This window comes from Ictalurus furcatus, chromosome 27 (assembly GCF_023375685.1).
Source record: "Ictalurus furcatus strain D&B chromosome 27, Billie_1.0, whole genome shotgun sequence".
NCBI lineage: Eukaryota > Metazoa > Chordata > Actinopteri > Siluriformes > Ictaluridae > Ictalurus > Ictalurus furcatus.
Window position 1 is genome coordinate 5,016,257 of NC_071281.1, and position 18,835 is coordinate 5,035,091.

Below are 18,835 nucleotides of genomic sequence, written 5' to 3' on the forward strand. Positions count from 1 at the left end.
CCTCACCACTCTCTCCATCTCCTGAACACTCTCTCCATCTCCTGACCACTCACTCCATCACCTCACCACTCTCTCCATCTCCTGACCACTCTCTCCATCACCTGACCACTCACTCCATCACCTGACCACTCACTCCATCACCTGACCACTCTCTCCATCTCCTGACCACTCACTCCATCACCTGACCACTCTCTCCATCTCCTGACCACTCTCTCCATCTCCTGACCACTCACTCCATCACCTCACCACTCTCTCCATCTCCTCACCACTCTCTCCATCTCCTGACCACTCACTCCATCACCTGACCACTCACTCCATCACCTGACCACTCTCTCCATCTCCTGACCACTCTCTCCATCTCCTGACCACTCACTCCATCACCTCACCACTCTCTCCATCTCCTGACCACTCTCTCCATCTCCTCACCACTCACTCCATCACCTCACCACTCTCTCCATCTCCTGAACACTCTCTCCATCTCCTGACCACTCACTCCATCTCCTGACCACTCACTCCATCACCTCACCACTCTCTCCATCTCCTGAACACTCTCTCCATCTCCTGACCACTCTCTCCATCTCCTCAACACTCACTCCATCTCCTCACCACTCTCTCCATCACCTCACCACTCTCTCCATCTCCTCACCACTCTCTCCATCTCCTCACCACTCACTCCATCACCTCACCACTCTCTCCATCTCCTGAACACTCTCTCCATCTCCTGACCACTCACTCCATCACCTCACCACTCTCTCCATCTCCTGAACACTCTCTCCATCTCCTGACCACTCACTCCATCTCCTGACCACTCTCTCCATCTCCTGACCACTCACTCCATCACCTCACCACTCTCTCCATCTCCTGACCACTCACTCCATCACCTGACCACTCACTCCATCACCTGACCACTCTCTCCATCTCCTGACCACTCACTCCATCTCCTGACCACTCTCTCCATCTCCTGACCACTCACTCCATCACCTCACCACTCTCTCCATCTCCTGACCACTCACTCCATCACCTGACCACTCACTCCATCACCTGACCACTCACTCCATCACCTCACCACTCTCTCCATCACCTCACCACTCTCTCCATCTCCTGACCACTCACTCCATCACCTCACCACTCTCTCCATCTCCTGACCACTCTCTCCATCTCCTGAACACTCTCTCCATCTCCTGACCACTCACTCCATCTCCTCACCACTCACTCCATCTCCTGACCACTCACTCCATCTCCTGACCACTCTCTCCATCTCCTGACCACTCACTCCATCACCTCACCACTCACTCCATCACCTCACCACTCTCTCCATCACCTCACCACTCACTCCATCTCCTGACCACTCACTCCATCTCCTGACCACTCACTCCATCACCTCACCACTCACTCCATCTCCTGACCACTCACTCCATCACCTCACCACTCTCTCCATCTCCTGACCACTCACTCCATCACCTCACCACTCTCTCCATCTCCTCACCACTCTCTCCATCTCCTGACCACTCTCTCCATCTCCTGACCACTCACTCCATCACCTCACCACTCTCTCCATCTCCTGACCACTCTCTCCATCTCCTGACCACTCACTCCATCACCTCACCACTCTCTCCATCTCCTCACCACTCTCTCCATCTCCTGACCACTCACTCCATCACCTGACCACTCACTCCATCACCTGACCACTCTCTCCATCTCCTCACCACTCTCTCCATCTCCTGACCACTCACTCCATCTCCTCACCACTCTCTCCATCTCCTGACCACTCTCTCCATCTCCTCACCACTCTCTCCATCTCCTGACCACTCACTCCATCACCTCACCACTCTCTCCATCTCCTCACCACTCTCTCCATCTCCTGACCACTCACTCCATCTCCTCACCACTCTCTCCATCTCCTGACCACTCTCTCCATCTCCTGACCACTCTCTCCATCACCTCACCACTCTCTCCATCTCCTGACCACTCACTCCATCACCTCACCACTCACTCCATCACCTGACCACTCTCTCCATCACCTGACCACTCTCTCCATCTCCTGACCACTCTCTCCATCTCCTCACCACTCTCTCCATCTCCTCACCACTCTCTCCATCTCCTGACCACTCACTCCATCACCTCACCACTCTCTCCATCTCCTCACCACTCTCTCCATCTCCTGACCACTCACTCCATCACCTGACCACCCACTCCATCACCTGACCACTCTCTCCATCTCCTGACCACTCACTCCATCTCATCACCACTCTCTCCATCTCCTGACCACTCTCTCCATCACCTGACCACTCACTCCATCTCATGACCACTCTCTCCATCTCCTGACCACTCACTCCATCTCCTGACCACTCACTCCATTTCCTGACCACTCACTCCATCTCCTCATCTCTCCATCTCCTCACCACTCTCTCCATCTCCTCATCTCTCCATCTCCTCACCACTCACTCCATCACCTGACCACTCACTCCATCTTCTCATCTCTCCATCTCCTCACCACTCTCTCCATCTCCTCATCTCTCCATCTCCTCACCACTCACTCCATCTCCTGACCACTCTCTCCATCTCCTCACCACTCACTCCATCTCCTCACCACTCACTCCATCTCCTCACCATTCTCTCCATCTCCTCACCACTCTCTCCATCTCCTCACCACTCTCTCCATCACCTCACCACTCACTCCATCTTCTCACCACTCACTCCATCTCCTCACCACTCACTCCATCTCCTCACCACTCTCTCCATCTCCTCACCACTCTCTCCATCACCTGACCACTCTCTCCATCACCTCACCACTCTCTCCATCTCCTGACCACTCTCTCCATCACCTGACCACTCACTCCATCTCCTCACCACTCACTCCATCTCCTCACCACTCACTCCATCACCTGACCACTCTCTCCATCACCTGACCACTCTCTCCATCTCCTCACCACTCACTCCATCTTCTCAACACTCTCTCCATCTCCTCACCACTCACTCCATCACCTGACCACTCTCTCCATCTCCTCACCACTCTCTCCATCTCCTCACCACTCTCTCCATCTCCTCACCACTCACTCCATCTTCTCAACACTCTCTTCATCTCCTCAACACTCTCTCCATCTCCTCACCACTCACTCCATCACCTGACCACTCTCTCCATCTCCTCACCACTCACTCCATCACCTGACCACTCTCTCCATCTCCTCACCATTCACTCCATCTCCTCACCACTCTCTCCATCTCCTCACCACTCACTCCATCTTCTCAACACTCTCTCCATCTCCTCACCACTCACTCCATCTCCTCAACACTCTCTCCATCTCCTCACCACTCACTCCATCTCCTCAACACTCTCTCCATCTCCTCACCACTCACTCCATCTCCTCAACACTCTCTCCATCTCCTCACCACTCACTCCATCTTCTCAACACTCTCTCCATCTCCTCACCACTCACTCCATCTCCTCACCACTGTGTTCATTCACAGAACTGTAGCCAATCACATCTGAGCCACGCTGTAGCCAATCACATGTCAGCATGTGTCAGTACTCAGCTTCACACTCCTTATAGAAAAACACTACTGAAAAAAATGAAATCCAGAATACAGACCTGTTCTCTTCCTCAGATTGTTTAATACACTACATGTCCATTAGAGGCATTTGGAATTTAGCCTCTGAATTAGTATTGATCTATTGTCTCATTCACACTCTTCTACACACACACACACACACACACACACACACAGACACACATATTGTACTATTCTCTCTGTGTCCATCCCTTGTTGAGTCTCGCTGTAGATCCATGAGTTACTCTTTCTATCTCTCTCACTGTCTGTCTGTCTCTCTGTCTCTCTCTCGCTATCTGTCTGTCAGTCTGTCTATCTCTCTCAGTGTCTTTCTCTCTCTATCCCTTCTCTCTCTCTGTCAGTCTGTCAATCTCTCTCTCTCTCTCTTTCTAATTAAAGAAGTCCTTCAGCTTCATTAGCTGGCAGAACTGCAGAACTGCTGAAGAGATTTACACTTCAAAGAGAGGGAGAGACAGAGAGAGAGAGAGCGAGAGAGAGAGAGAGCACATGCAGGACATAATAGAATGTAAGAATGATGCGGTACAGATGTTGAATAGCTGCAGTTCCAAGTGTTTGCTCAGTGGTAGTCACGTTCAACTGACTGACAGGCCAGAGGGGTGACAATATTTTCTGCAACATAACAAGTGACCTACAATCAGTAATAACACGGCTACAGAGTGACCAACGCAAATCCACACCCATAACAACAGCAGCTTAACATCTCATTACACCACAGTAATGTCAGGTCGCAGGTTCAGCATTGTACCATCATCACCTCACTGACATCACTAACACCACCACCGGCTGTTGCCGTGGTAACGATTTGCTAGTGTGGAACCTGAAAGAACTCGTCTACACTCTTAATCTTTAGAACCCTGTGGAATGTATATGAACGGATTTCACAGACACACACACACACACACACACACACAGAGCGCTCCTCCTGTAGTCGTGACTGATTTGCCATTTCCCTGGTGCATTACAGGCTCTTTATTCTCCATCCAAAAGTGTGTGTGTGTGTGTGTGTGTGTGTGTGTGTGTGTGTGTGTGTGTGTGTGTGCGAGAGAGACAGAGACAGAGAGAGAGAGAGAGAAAGAGACACTAGCATGCCTGTCTGCGTGTGTTTTGGAGGGTGGCAGCATTCTGAAAGAGCGATAGACCATATGTTAACCCGACTGCAAAATCTGGCCAGATTTTCTCTCTCCCTCTGTGTGTGTGTGTGTGTGTGTGTGTGTGTGTGTGTGTGTGCTGAAGTCACTTCACTTGGGCCAATTACTATCAGCAATATGCCTCATACTTCCTGCTCCCCTGACAGGGCAATTACAGCTCAAAAGTGACATCCGTCTCTCTCACACACACACACACACACACACACACACACAGGTCAAATTCTGAGTTTACTATCAATAGCTGTTCTTATTCCCATGTCCAGATTTTTTTTTTGTCTGTGGGCGGGGCTTAAGGTCATGATTTCAGCCAATCACAACCTGTGATGTGACATCATCATTTCTGCAGCTGGATGAAGCTGTTCGCTAAAATCACACTTACAGTCGGTGATCAGTTGGTCTTTAGTCAATCGTTTCTCACTTGCAGCAAAGAAATATTCTCAAAATGAATTTTTTAACTTTCACTTCATCCCGAATCTGTGTGTGTGTGTGTGTGTGTGTGTGTGTGTGTGTGTGTGTATGTGCGTGTGTGTGCATTCCAGAAAAGTTGGTATGCTGTGTAAAATGTAAATAAAAGCAGAAGTGAATGATTTGCAAATCTCATAAACCCATAAGTTATTCACAATAGAAGATAGAAAACATATCAAACGTTTAAACCGTTTTAAGGAAAGAAATAACGTAGTTTTGAATTTGATGGCCGCAATATATCTCAAAAAAGTTGGGACAGGGGCAACAAAAGACTGGAAAAGTAAGTGTTAGTAAAAAGAACCAGCTGGAGGTTAACTGGGAACGGGTCAGTGATGTGATTGAGGATAAAAGGAGGATCTCAGAGAGGCGGAGTCTCTCAGAAGTAAAGATGGGGATGAAAGCATCTGGTGCATGGGCTTTTCTAGAGTTGGGGTTGTAGACCAGTGTAGAAGCTTCCGCACTCGTTCTGTCCCTCCACTCATGTATTCAGGTGTTTATTTGAATCTGTCGCTCGTCTGTGTAACGCAGGGAGAGAAACTGCTCTGTACACTTGGAGAGTGGATTAAAAAATATCATTTAATAAAAAACTTGGGTTTAACATCATGCAGAGACGTCAATTTCCCACACACACACACACACACACACACACACACACACAAGATAGTTTAATAGGTTATTGTATGAATGACTCATGTAAGGAGTGTAATTGGAGACGTGTTCGTTAATTCCACCTCTCTCTCTCTCTCTCTCTCTCTCTCTCTCTCCGGCTGTCTGTCTGACCGCATGCTCATTTAAACACTGCGCAGACAGACAGCCGGCGTTGCTAAGGAACCACTCACATGGCTACAGAATCCTCCCGATAAAAATAAGCATGGTTTTTGACCTGCGATGGAGAGAACCATCACTAGACTGGAGGCCTGGGAGAATAAAAATGGAGGTCAACAACAAAAAAAAAAGGATGAAGAGAATATCACACGCAGGAAAGAAATGAGAGCGAGACAGGAAGACAGATAGACAGACAGAGAGACAGAAAAACACTCCCTTTTATTATACGTGTGTCGTGAGATAAATAACAACGAATTTATCTCTCAATCCCAGAGAGACAGATCCAATCTGGAATCCATCTGCTACCGCTGTTATCACTATTGTCTTTCTGATCCGATCAGAAAGACAAGAGCGATCTGATCAAACCAGTAATGTCTAAATCAGAGACACAGATCCAGTCTGATCAAACCATGAGAGACACAATCATCAAAGCAATCCAGAGAGACAGGACACATCTGATTCACACTAGAAGGACAAGAACAATCTGATTTGACATAACCTAGCAAGAACGGACATAACCTGAGTTGGGTGTTACTGTAATGTGATATCTTTTTTCTGATAACGCAGTAATCAATTATCAACGCAGATTACAATTTTAACCATCTGTAGTGGATTCCTTTTTTGTTTTTTGTTTTTTTAGTAACTTACCCAACACTGGACATACAGCATCTCACAAAAGTGAGTGCACCCCTCCCATTTTTGTAAATATTTGATTATATCTTTTCATGTGACAACACTGAAGAAATGACACTTTGCTACAATGTAAAGTAGTGAGTGTACAGCTTGTGTAACAGTGTAAATTTGCTGTTCCCTCAAAATAACTCAACACACAGCCATTAATGTCTAAACCGCTGGCAACAAAAGTGAGTACACCCCTAAGTGAAAATGTCCAAATTGGGCCCAAAGTGTCAATATTTTGTGTGGTCACCATTATTTTCCAGCACTGCCTTAACCCTCTTGGGCATGGAGTTCACCGGAGCTTCACAGGTTGCCACTGAAGTCCTCTTCCACTCCCCCATGACGACATCACGGAGCTGGTGGATGTTAGAGACCTTGTGCTCCTCCACCTTCCGTTTGAGGATGCCCCACAGATGCTCAATAGGGTTTAGGTCTGGAGACATGCTTGGCCAGTCCATCACCTTCACCCTCAGCTTCTTTAGCAAGGCAGTGGTCGTCTTGGAGGTATGTTTGGGGTCATTATCATGCTGGAATACTGCATACTGATCATGCTCTTCTTCAGTATGTCACAGTACATGTTGGCGTTCATGGTTCCCTCAATGAACTGTAGCTCCCCAGTGCCGGCAGCACTCATGCAGCTCCAGACCATGACACTCCCACCACCATGCTTGACTGTAGGCAAGACACACTTGTCTTTGTACTCCTCACCTGGTTGCCGCCACACACGCTTGAAAGCATCTGAACCAAATAAGTTTATTTTGGTCTCATCAGACCACAGGACATGGCTCCAGTAATCCATGTCCTTATTCTGCTTGTCTTCAGCAAACTGTTTGCGGGCTTTCTTGTGCATCATCTTTAGAAGAGGCTTCCTTCTGGGACGACAGCCATGTAGACCAATTTGATGCAGTGTGCGGCGTATGGTCTGAGCACTGACAGGCTGACCCCCCACCCCTTCAACCTCTGCAGCAATGCTGGCAGCACTCATACGTCTATTTCCCAAACACAACCTCTGGATATGACGCTGAGCACGTGCACTCAACTTCTTTGGTGGACCATGGCGAGGCCTGTTCTGAGTGGAACCTGTCCTGTTAAACCGCTGTATGGTCTTGGCCACCGTGCTGCAGCTCAGTGTCAGGGTCTTGGCAATCTTCTTATAGCCTAGGCCATCTTTATGTAGAGCAACAATTCTTTTTTCAGATCCTCAGAGAGTTCTTTGCCGTGAGGTGACATGTTGAACTTCCAGTGACCAGTATGAGGGAGTGTGAGAGTGATGACACCAAATTTAACACACCTGCTCCCCATTCACACCTGAGACCTTGTAACACTAACAAGTCACATGACACCGGGGAGGGAAAATGGCTAATTGGGCCCAATTTGGACATTTTCACTTAGGGCTGTACTCACTTTTGTTGCCAGTGGTTTAGACATTAATGGCTGTGTGTTGAGTTATTTTGAGGGAACAGCAAATTTACACTGTTACACAAGCTGTACACTCACTACTTTACATTGTAGCAAAGTGTCATTTCTTCAGTGTTGTCACATGAAACGATATAATCAAATATTTACAAAAATGTGAGGGGTGCACTCACTTTTGTGAGATACTGTAACTGAAAAGATCCAATTCAGAAAAACCGATTAGATTGGACAAAAAGTAACAAAATCGTCGAATTTCATGATCTTGACTCCGAGACACCGGTCTATTCTGATCTGACTCAGAGAGACAGGTTTGATCCAGTCAAGAGAAACATCGTTCTGTTCCAATTTGTCCCAGAACGACAACACACTCCTCTTCTACCTAACTCAGAGACACTGGTCTAATCTGATCTGATGCAGAGAGAGAGAGAGAGACTCAACCAATCAAATCTAATCAAGAAAGATGAGCAGTGTGACCCGATCCACTCCTGAGTGACAAATCCAGTCTGATATCGCCGATTCTGCCTCAGAGAGATCAGACTCGGGTAAACGTCTGTCCTCGCTGGATTTCAGAAGCAGAAACTTTCCAGAGGGCTAGGCAAGACATGGGGTCAAAGGTCAAAGAAGGGGTGTGCGATACGTATCGTACGACGATAATCTCTTAAATTGCGGCTTTAACGATGCGCGAGCTGAGATTATCGAGTACTCCACTCACTTTGCAAAGAAACAGTACTAGCGAAGGTAAAAAACAAGCAAACAAACAGCTCCAGGGGACAAAATACAGACACAGCACCAGCCTCGAAGCTACAGCGCTAGATTTAATTGCTAGACGCGGGTCATCCTCACTCGCACGGAGGACGTCGCTCGGAAGACGCCAAACTACGTGGGAAATCGCTTGGTGTTAAAGACAGCTCCGCAATTAACTCGCTTCACCATCTGCCAACTAACCAGCCGACAGAACACGACAAAGACACGGTGACAATTCAAGCAGTCGAGAGACGTGGTGTCCAGCAACACTGTCTGGACAAACTCTGGCAAATAATATCGTCTAATTCTATCAGAAAATATATCGAGATATCTTTTGTTATTAGTATCGCACACCTCTGCGTCAGTCAGTGTGGTGATGATGTCACGGCTGTGTACGTGAGGTTGTGTTCATTAAAATAAATTCATATGATGTTTAAAAAAAACCTGCAGGAATATATTTTATGTCAGAATTTTTCAGTATATTGGTAATTGATGGATTTGTGTCATAAAAACAAAGTTTACTCACAGAGAGAAGATATTTCACCCAGCAGTAGTGAAAAACCTCTTCTCCGGAGACAGAAATCCGATCTAAGTCAAGTCTAAAATCATCCGCTCGTTAGATATCTGATTTTATTTGATGCAAATTTTACGTTTCGTTTGATGACGCTTCATATGGGAGTCTTTTCTTTTGCAACAAAATGTATTTGAATTGATTGTTAAAAATAATAATAATAATAATAATAATAATAATAATAATAATATTGTCTTTATTTGTGAATATTTTATTAATCAGCTGACAAAAATGAAACCTGATCTCTGAATTTCATTCCGAGGGTGAAAAGTCTGACAGAACATGTAATTCTAAACATTTTCTTTCATGCACATGCGCGCACACACACACACACACACACACACAGACTGCTGAGCTGAAGTCTTCTGCAGCATTATGTCCCAAAATCCTCTTAAGAAACCCAAATCTCCTCATTACCGAGACCTCAGGAATTACAGGAGAACGAAGGACAGAAAATTACCACTCTGTGTGTGTGTGTGTGTGTGTGTGTAGTAAGTGAGATTAGAAGGTAATCAGGCATGCAGCAGGTGTAGCGGGGGAATATAATTGGCCTTCATTCCCCGTACACACACACACACACACACACCCACACCATTTGGATGAGAGAGCTGTTTTGGAATCCGTTATCTGACCTGCTCACCTGCGTCAGTCTGACCTCAGTGTCCCTGTGAGTAAATCACACACCTGAGCTTGTCGTGTGTCCGTCATTCCATCTTCACGTCCACCCGACACGTCAGATCACACGTCTTTAATATTTTCTACTAAACAGTATAAGCCGAGAAAGCTAGCAGGGACGTTAATTAGCCACGGACACGTGACGTTCAGAACAGCGCGTTCCTTTCTAATCCCATCATTAGACGCGTTAATTGGTGTAAATATTGTTCCACCTGCTGCTTCAGATCTGTTCTGAGTCATGTCGTCTCCTGAATGAATTATTAAGTGTTCAGGTTTGTTTCTGCAGGAGATTTCACTGCGACAGGTGTTCAGCAGACCGAGGTCACATCCACTTCAACACCTCAGGAAGAAAGAGAAGAAGAAGTTTTAAAGAAGATAAATATTTAATAAGATTAATGATTGAAGTGATGTGAAGGAAAGTCCTGACAGTCCGCTGTGTGGAGTCATCCAGCGTCTCAAACATTTTCGTGGACAATATCATTAATTGATTAATTACGAACACTGTAAAGCCAGAGGGACGTAACACCAGGAGACACCGCAAAGTGCTCCATAACCTCACACAACAGCAGTGCATAAGAGGACCTGGCAACCCGAGCACAGCGTCACACCTCAGAAACTCACTGAATCAAATACAGAGAGGACCTGGCAACCCGAGCATGGTGTCCCACCTCAGAAACTCACTGCAGCAAATACAGAGAGGACCTGGCAACCTGAGCACCTCATAAACCCAGTCAAATGATGGCTTTTGAAAGCGATGCTACTTGAGAGACACTTGTTCTTTATTGTGTTTATGGTGATGAGGTTTTTATGAATAACATCACACACACACACACACACATCTCTCCTCATGTCCACAAGTGTGTTTGTGTGGGTGTGTGTGTGTGTGTGAGAGAGAGAGAGAGAGAGAGAGAGAGAGAGCGCTGTAAAATGCACTGTGACTGCCTGGATCCTGCAGGGTTCGGTAATATAAAAGCTAATGAGATTAGCATGGCGCTCATGCGGATGAGCTAGCGGGGAGGTTAGCGCGTATAACAACTCCTCCGTATTGATTCTCAGACAGGGCTAAAGAGCCGCCGCATTAAACACTGACGAGTGTTGCATTCTGGGAAACAGCGCTGAGAATATTCGATCCCTTTTCAATTTATTATAATGATTCCAACGCATGCGCTCGGCTCCTGGCGGCAATGTGTATTCCATTTAATCAAATTCTCCTCAGGACTGGAGACGAATGAAGGCCTGCTGGGAAACGGGAAGATTAACACTGTGTGGGCATGGAGGAGAGAGAGGGAGAGGGAGAGAGATGACAGGAAAATGGAGACAGACAGAGAAAGATGGAGGGACCAGTGAGGTCATAATTGAAGTCAGTTGCTGATTGGTTTATAGAATGGCACATACCATCCCGGACTGTACTATTCATCTGAGGAAGAATTTCATCCTCAGCATGAACGTCCAACAGCTTCTTCAGGATGAACACACTCGGGATTAACTCACTTGGGATTAACTCACTCAGGATAACCTCACTCGGGATTAACTCGTTCGGGATAAACACAGTCAGGATAGACGTACTCGGGATAAAATCACTTGGGATAAACGCACTCGGGATTAAAGCAGTCAGGATTAACTCACTCGGGATAAACACAGTCGGAAGAAACGTACTCGGGATAAACGGACTCGGGATAAACGGACTCGGGATTAACTCACTCAAGATAAACGTACTCGGGATAAACGCACTTGGGATAAAATCATTCAGGATAACCTCACTCAGGATAAAATCATTCAGGATTAACGCACTCGGGATTAACAAACTCGGGATTAACGCACTTGGGATTAACGCAGTCATGATAACCTCATTCAGGATAACCTCACTCGGGATAAAATCAATCGGGATTAACACACTCGGGATTAACGCACTCAGTATACCTCACTCGGGATTAACTCTCTTGTTCCTCTAGGGTTCTTCGGATTGGAAATGTTGTTTTAGCCAGTGTGTGCTATTCAGAAGTGTGGAAATTCTGAAGTGTTACTCGGACGTCTGTTCTACACAGAACCTTTCAGGTCTCTTATCTTTAAAGGCACAAACCAAATGATCCATTAGACATTTCAGAACATCATCCGGTTTCCAGCTAATGTTCACACCTGAGCCTCTTGATCATTCATCAGGAAGTGGACTCGGCCTCCATTGTTTGCTGGGAATATTTTATCAATGTGAAGCTCAATCTGGAACCTTTAAGGGATCTTCAGCTGCCCCTCGCAGTGGTACCCTTAAAGGGTAGAAAGGGTAGAAGAGGGTTTCCCTGTCAGAACTGAACCCCCTCAACTCCGAACTAGAACTAGAACTCAGAACTAGAACTAGACTAGAACTCTGAACTAAAACTACAACTCCGATCTAGAACTAGAACTCTGAACTAGAACTGTTTTAGGAATAAATTTAGTGTCGCTACAGAAAGCTGCACCATTATAACTCCACCTAGCCATGTGATCAAATTCATCAGTTTGGACCGTCACGTGTTGTTACACAGAACAGAGTTCATTACAAATCATGAATTATACCTTTCAAATAAAATACAGGGATGAAGTGTGTAATTAAAATAAATCATAAAGTGTGAGTGTTACAGTGAGGTGTTAATTCTCCATCATCAGACTGTGTGTGTGTGTGTGTGTGTGTGTGTGTGTGTGTGTGTGATATCATAGCGCTCTTCCAGAACCTTCTTTACAATCCTCTCCTCACACACACACACACACACACACACACACACAGAAGGAGGGGACATTTTTGGCTGGAGGCAGTGATTCTTATCGAGAACAGAGCAGTGTTTATCACCTGTTTACATGGAAAAGCAAAACACACACAGACACAAACACAGGGGAAGTCACGACACGCTTCCCACCCACACACACACCCACTGAGTGCATCTTACTAACCAGGATCAGCATGGTCATCTGAGCTGAAGACACACCCACACACACACACACACACACACACACACACACACTCACCCACGTCACTGTGAGTCTCGCATTTTAGTCCTTTATGTTTTTCTGGAACTTTAGGAACAGGTGCAGAACCGAGCAGCTACACAAACACTCCACTGTAACGCGCAGCTGTGACCAAGAACCTGAAACAGAGAGAGATTCAAATAACAACCATTAGTGTGTGTGTGTGTGTGTGTGTGTGTGTGTGTGTGTGTCCTCAGTGAGTAAAAACAATTCTCTGTGGTGGTTGGCAGTAACATTATCCTTACAGAGCGATGTCCACCTTCCAATAAAAATTGTAATAAATTCATTTTGTTTATTATTTTATTTTGCAGTGATATCTGACTCTGCTCGAGCTCAATCTTTTATCATTTCTGTGCATTAGTGATGATTAACTTTGAAGCTGGTGCTGTGATTAGGGTTTAGGGATTAGGGTTTAGGGATTAGGGTTTAGGGATTAAGGTTTAAAGATTAAGGTTTAGGGATTAAGGTTTAGGGTTTATGGATTAAGGTTTAGGGATTAGTGTTTAGGGTTTAGGGATTAAGGTTTAGGGATTAGGGTTTAGGGATTAGGGTTTAGGGTTTATGGATTAAGGTTTAGGGATTAGGGTTTAGGGTTTATGGATTAAGGTTTAGGGATTAGGGTTTATGGATTAAGGTTTAGGGAATAGGGATTAGGGTTTATGGTTATAGTTTAAGAATTATCGTTAAAGGCACATGATTAGGGTTTTAAAATATAGGGTTTAGTTTTAGGTGAATAAACTCCTCATGTAATAACTGAGCAGTGGATGATGCAAGACTACAGTAATACACACACGCACACACACATATACACACACACACATACACATGCACACAAACACACGCACACACACACACATACACACACAGACATACACACACACACACACATATACACACACACACATACACATGCACACAAACACACGCACACACACACACATACACACACAGACATACACACACACACACACATATACACACACACATACGCATGCACACAAACACACGCACACACAAATACACATACACACACAGACATACACACACACACAAACACACGCACACACACACACATACACATATACACATACACACACACACAAACACACGCACACACACACACATACACATATACACATACACACATACACACACACACAAACACACGCACACACACACATATACACACACAGACATACACACGCACACAAACACACGCACAGGCACACACACACACACACACCCATATACACACACACACACACACACACCCATATACACACACAGACACACACACGCCCATATACACACACAGACACAAAGACACACACACACACAGTGTCCGCAGATTCCCCAGTGTACACACATTCAGATATAAAAGCACCACCTACACACTTTCCATATGCTGCATCAGTGTTCTCACTGTACTGTAACTTTACTTATATAAATATACATACACCGACTCCGGAGAGAACAAACATATAACACGTATATATAAACTATCTCTCTCTCTCTCTCTCTCTCTCTCTCTCTCATCCTTTATTCTGTCTATCCATATAACAGTAGTGTTTTATGTGAATGGAGTGGTGTTATCTGTGTTGCTGATCAAGTCATTTGCACATGAACAATGTGAATAATAAACTGATTTAGATCCTAATCCATCTTACTCTTTACCCACAATGCAGTGCTCTGCACTCATTTGCATAAAAAGCAGGCACTGCCTATCGCTGTGAGCCATTAGCATGGTGATTTGCATAGCGATTAGCATGTTTATGGGTGTGATGTGGTTTCAGCAGGGGTCCTGTGAGAACTTTGGGTTTAATGGCCTTCAAGCAGAGTGAACCTTGGCCATTAGGGATTAATTATCACATCTTCCCTCATTAGGCACCACTGAGAGTCTGCTTAACGAGGGGATGAGGGGTGGGTGATCAGTGATCAAACACTCTCACTAGAGCATTTACAGCTAGGGATTAGGGATTACGGCTAATGCTCATTGCCTAAATCTAGATCCCTAATGCTCATTCCATAAATCTAGACCCCTAATGCTCATTCCCTAAATCTAGACCCCTAATGTTCATTCCCTAAATCTAGACCCCTAATGCTCATTCCCTAAATCTAGACCCCTAATGCTCATTCCATAAATCTAGTTCCCTAATGCTCATTCCATAAATCTAGTTCCCTAATGCTAGTTCCCGAAATATAGTTCCCCTAATGCTCGTTCCCTAAATCTAGATCCCTAATGCTCATTCCCTAATGCTAGTTCCCTAAATCTAGTTCCCTAATGCAAATTCCCTAAATCTAGTTCCCTAATGCTCGGTCCCTAAATCTAGATCCCTAATGCTAGTTCCCTAAATCTAGATCCCTAATGCTCGTTCCCTAAATATAGTTCCCCTAATGCTCGTTCCCTAAATCTAGTTCCCTAATGCACGTTCCCTAAATCTAGATCCCTAATGGTCGTTCCCTAAATCGAGATCCCTAATGCTCGTTCCCTAATGCTAGATCAGATAGATAATGCTATGCTCGTTCCCTAAATCTAGACCCCTAATGCTCATTCCCTATATCTAGACCCCTAATGTTCATTCCCTAAATCTAGACCCCTAATGCTCATTCCATAAATCTAGACCCCTAATGCTCATTCCCTAAATCTAGACCCCTAATGTTCATTCCCTAAATCTAGACCCCTAATGCTCATTCCCTAAATCTAGACCCCTAATGCTCATTCCATAAATCTAGTTCCCTAATGCTCATTCCATAAATCTAGTTCCCTAATGCTAGTTCCCGAAATATAGTTCCCCTAATGCTCGTTCCCTAAATCTAGATCCCTAATGCTCATTCCCTAATGCTAGTTCCCTAAATCTAGTTCCCTAATGCTCGGTCCCTAAATCTAGATCCCTAATGCTAGTTCCCTAAATCTAGATCCCTAATGCTCGTTCCCTAAATATAGTTCCCCTAATGCTCGTTCCCTAAATCTAGTTCCCTAATGCACGTTCCCTAAATCTAGATCCCTAATGGTCGTTCCCTAAATCGAGATCCCTAATGCTCGTTCCCTAATGCTAGATCAGATAGATAATGCTATGCTCGTTCCCTAAATCTAGACCCCTAATGCTCATTCCCTATATCTAGACCCCTAATGTTCATTCCCTAAATCTAGATCCCTAATGCTCATTCCCTAAATCTAGACCCCTAATGCTCATTCCCTAAATCTAGACCCCTAATGTTCATTCCCTAAATCTAGACCCCTAATGCTCATTCCCTAAATCTAGACCCCTAATGCTCATTCCATAAATCTAGTTCCCTAATGCTCATTCCATAAATCTAGTTCCCTAATGCTAGTTCCCGAAATATAGTTCCCCTAATGCTCGTTCCCTAAATCTAGATCCCTAATGCTCATTCCCTAATGCTAGTTCCCTAAATCTAGTTCCCTAATGCAAATTCCCTAAATCTAGTTCCCTAATGCTCGGTCCCTAAATCTAGATCCCTAATGCTAGTTCCCTAAATCTAGTTCCCTAATGCAAATTCCCTAAATCTAGTTCCCTAATGCTCGGTCCCTAAATCTAGTTCCCTAATGCTAGTTCCCTAAATCTAGTTCCCTAATGCAAATTCCCTAAATCTAGTTCCCTAATGCTCGGTCCCTAAATCTAGATCCCTAATGCACATTCCCTAATGCTAGTTCCCTAAATCTAGTTCCCTAATGCAAATTCCCTAAATCTAGTTCCCTAATGCAAATTCCCTAAATCTAGTTCCCTAATGCTCGTTCCCTAAATCTAGATCCCTAATGCTCGTTCCCTAATGCTAGATCTCTAATGCTCATTCCCTAAATTTAGATCCCTAATGCACATTCCCTAAATCTAGTTCCCTAATGCTCGTTCCCTAAATTTAGATCCCTAATGCACATTCCCTAAATCTAGTTCCCTAATGATCGTTCCCTAAATGAAGATCCCTAATGCTCGTTCCCTAATGCTAGATCCCTAATGCACGTTCCCTAAATTTAGATCCCTAATGCACATTCCCTAAATCTAGTTCCCTAAATCTAATTCTGTAATGCTCGTTCCCTAAATCTAGTTCCCTAATGCTCATTCCCTAAATCTAGTTCCCTAATGCTAGTTCCCTAAATCTAGTTCCCTAATGCTCGTTCCCTAAATCTAGTTCCCTAATGCTCGTTCCCTAAATCTAGATCCCTAATACTTGTTCCCTAAATCTAGTTCCCTAATGCTCGTTCCCTAAATCTAGTTCCCTAATGCTCGTTCCCTAAATCTAGATCCCTAATACTTGTTCCCTAAATCTAGTTCCCTAATGCTCGTTCCCTAAATCTAGTTCCCTAATGCTCGTTCCCTAAATCTAGATCCCTAATACTTGTTCCATAAATCTAGTTCTGTAATGCTCGTTCCCTAAATCGAGTTCCCTAATGCTCGTTCCCTAAATCTAGATCCCTAATACTTGTTCCATAAATCTAGTTCTGTAATGCTCGTTCCCTAAATCTAGTTCCCTAATGCTCGTTCCCTAAATCTAGATCCCTAATACTTGTTCCATAAATCTAGTTCTGTAATGCTCGTTCCCTAAATCGAGTTCCCTGAGAATAGTCCACTGAAGCTAACGTTTGTTGTCTAGCTTTAGTGGTTAGGGATAGTTGTAAGGCTAAGCGCTATGGGTTATGAATAATTGTTAAGCGTGTAGGGTTTAGAACTAACGCTAGCTCCCTAGTGGAGTGTGTGTGTGTGTGTGTGTGTGTTTGCACGCATGTGTGTATGTGTCTCATTTAAAGCACATCTAATTATGGCTGTGTTTAATTTCATCACACAGCACCACAGCAATAAAGCACAATAAAAGTGAATCAGTATCAGGAGAACCCTAACGACAGCTCTGAGTCCTGAGTCCACACTCACCTGCTGAACACATATTCATTTAATATTTACAAACCATTAAAGTTTGTAAATATTAAATTATTTATTTATTTATTTATTTACACGTCTAACCCTAACCTTTTTAATCATCTTTAGCTCATATAAACACTACAGAATTCAGCACTCAGGACGGATTTAATACTGAAATTACACACATCAGTATTCAGAGCTACTGACTGAAGCGCTACTCGGTCAGATTATCCTTCACACCACGTTTCCTTTACAGGAGAGTGCTGAGGAACACTGCTGAGAACAAGTGTGATACAATCTCCCACATCCCACACACGTTACGCTTTCATAGACGCTGCTGAAATGTTCTCAGATAGTCTTGGATCCTTCTGCACTCTAAAAGGTGATGTTAATAATCTGAATGTGGAGCTCAGCTGCGTAACCCGACTCTGAACACCAGGAACTTTCCTCATGGAAATGCTGATGGAACTTTTGGACTTGGAGTCTGACTCTGAACACGACCCTAACGTTGTGAGTGTCAGACTCCAGACCTCACAGATTTGGTCCCAGGAATTGTTCAAGCCAAGTGTTTGGATTTGTCTCAGACTGGATTTGCGTAGGAGGAAATCTCAGTTCAGATGTCACTGTTGATGAAGTCACGGCTCCGTGTGTGTCGTCACCCACCCCACCTCCACCCCCTGAACGATAATGTTCACGAATAACGAGAAGCACCTGTGAAGAGAAGCGATTGTGGCCTCTCATCTGTTCCTTTTGTAACAGGAAATATTTCATGAGACTTTGCACCATGTTTCTTTGCAAATAAGCATTTCATTCAGAGGCTTGACTTCAGTTCTGTTTGTGTCGCCTCACGCAAAATAATAAAAAACCCAATATCT

At 44.7% G+C, this 18,835-nt stretch overlaps 1 protein-coding gene across 1 annotated transcript in view; it reads right to left on the reverse strand.

Annotated features, from left to right (window-relative positions):
* The window catches only part of elfn2a (extracellular leucine-rich repeat and fibronectin type III domain containing 2a), a 39,779-nt gene extending 26,603 nt beyond the window's left edge, over positions 1–13,176 (reverse strand). The window contains exon 1 of the mRNA XM_053617201.1: positions 13,090–13,176. The gene's annotated coding sequence lies outside the window, so the exon portion shown is untranslated. The remainder of the gene's footprint in view (positions 1–13,089) is intronic.
* Between the last annotated feature and the right edge of the window lie 5,659 nt (positions 13,177–18,835).